The 2500-nt window shown below is 43.7% G+C and overlaps 1 protein-coding gene across 3 annotated transcripts in view; it reads left to right on the forward strand.

Annotated features, from left to right (window-relative positions):
- Positions 1–2500, forward strand: part of LOC123998233 (ephrin-A4-like) — a 128386-nt gene that overhangs the window by 110072 nt on the left and 15814 nt on the right. The window lies entirely within an intron of this gene.

Consider the following 2500-nt stretch of genomic DNA (forward strand, 5'->3'; position numbering starts at 1 on the left):
TAACATTTCATTTGATTCTCTGTATAGCTCTGTAATTGTCCCTCTTCCTCAGGTCCTAATTTCATCACTCCTGTTGACCTCTCCTTTTTATCACAGCAGTATTCTGACCCCTCCCCTTTTTATCACAGCATTATTCTGACCCCTCCCCTTTTTGTCACAGCAGTATTCTGACCCCTCCCCTTTTTGTCACAGCAGTATTCTGACCCCTCCCTTTTTGTCACAGCAGTATTCTGACCCCTCCCCTTTTTGTCGATCGACTTGTCCATCTCCAAGGTATTTCTAGTCGATCTTGTGTTGCCCTGCGCGCCGGCCGGGAAACTGTTACCATTTCATTTGTCTGAAGTTACAAACACTGCCTTCCCGGTGGGCCTGGATAGGAAATCAAGTGAACTATGCCACCACTGACCAATCAGATAGCTCAGATGACCGTGTCTACAGCAACGTAGCAGCATAAAGAAAACTACGATGAAATGTAATACAGCAAAGAGCTGCTGTTTTTATGACTGAGTTCATGTTTAAGTTCTTACTCAGCCCTGTCAACACTTTGTATTCAACACTTTGTATTCAACACTTTGTATTCAACACTTTGTATTCAACACTTTGTATTCAACACTTTGTATTCAACACTTTGTATTCAACACTTTGTATTCAACACTGTATTCAGCACTATGTATTCAACACTTTGTATTCAACACTTTGTATTCAACACTGTGTATTCAGCACTGTGTATTCAACACTTTGTATTCAACACTTTGTATTCAACACTTTGTATTCAACACTTTGTATTCAACACTTTGTATTCAACACTTTGTATTCAACACTGTATTCAACACTTTGTATTCAGCACTGTGTATTCAGCACTGTGTATTCAGCACTGTGTATTCAGCACTATGTATTCAACACTTTGTATTCAACACTTTGTATTCAGCACTGTGTATTCAGCACTGTGTATTCAGCACTGTGTATTCAACACTTTGTATTCAACACTTTGTATTCAACACTGTGTATTCAGCACTGTGTATTCAACACTTTGTATTCAACACTTTGTATTCAGCACTTTGTATTCAACACTTTGTATTCAGCACTTTGTATTCAACACTTTGTATTCAACACTTTGTATTCAACACTTTGTATTCAACACTTTGTATTCAACACTATGTATTCAACACTTTGTATTCAACACTTTGTATTCAACACTTTGTATTCAACACTATGTATTCAACACTGTGTATTCAACACTGTGTATTCAACACTTTGTATTCAACACTTTGTATTCAACACTATGTATTCAACACTTTGTATTCAACACTTTGTATTCAACACTATGTATTCAACACTTTGTATTCAACACTTTGTATTCAACACTTTGTATTCAACACTTTGTATTCAACACTTTGTATTCAACACTGTGTATTCAACACTTTGTATTCAACACTTTGTATTCAACACTATGTATTCAACACTTTGTATTCAACACTTTGTATTCAACACTTTGTATTCAACACTTTGTATTCAACACTTTTATAAGCCATAAAAGGCACTTTCTTCCTATTTCCACTCAGCTCTGCAACAAGCAGTGCAGCAGTAATGAATGAGTAGGAAAGTGTATCTACAGGCTTGTTGTTATTAGCGGCTTGGGTCTTTTTTAATATCAAAGAATATTTCACTTTCTCTGGTCATAGGAGTAACAGCATGAATTTGTGCATGAGGTGGAAATAATGTGGTGCGACTTGAGTTTCCCCAACAGCTGGAAGAAGGTGTCCCTTTTTGGTCAGTTTCAGTGGACAAACGCGAGAGCGGAGGGATGTTGAGAGGTGGACCCTCAGTCTGCTGCTCTCCCCCTCTGCTGAGACTGACCCTCAGTCTGCTGCTCTCTCCCTCCGCTGAGACTGACCCTCAGTCTGCTGCTCTCTCCCTCCGCTGAGACTGACCCTCAGTCTGCTGCTCTCTCCCTCCGCTGGTACTGACCATCAGTCTGCTGCTCTCTCCCTCCGCTGAGACTGACCCTCAGTCTGCTGCTCTCTCGCTCCCATGGTACTGACCATCAGTCTGCTGCTCTCTCCCTCCGCTGAGACTGACCCTCAGTCTGCTGCTCTCTCCCTCCGCTGGTACTGACCATCAGTCTGCTGCTCTCTCCCTCCGCTGAGACTGACCTTCAGTCTGCTGCTCTCTCGCTCCCATGGTACTGACCCTCAGTCTGCTGCTCTCTCCCTCCGCTGAGACTGACCCTCAGTCTGCTGCTCTCTCCCTCCGCTGAGACTGACCCTCAGTCTGCTGCTCTCTCCCTCCGCTGAGACTGACCCTCAGTCTGCTGCTCTCTCCCTCCGCTGAGACTGACCCTCAGTCTGCTGCTCTCTCCCTCCGCTGAGACTGACCCTCAGTCTGCTGCTCTCTCCCTCCGCTGAGACTGACCCTCAGTCTGCTGCTCTCTCCCTCCGCTGAGACTGACCCTCAGTCTCCTGCTCTCTGTCTGCTGCTCTCTCCATCCGCTAAGACTGAT

This window comes from Oncorhynchus gorbuscha, linkage group LG15 (assembly GCF_021184085.1).
Source record: "Oncorhynchus gorbuscha isolate QuinsamMale2020 ecotype Even-year linkage group LG15, OgorEven_v1.0, whole genome shotgun sequence".
NCBI lineage: Eukaryota > Metazoa > Chordata > Actinopteri > Salmoniformes > Salmonidae > Oncorhynchus > Oncorhynchus gorbuscha.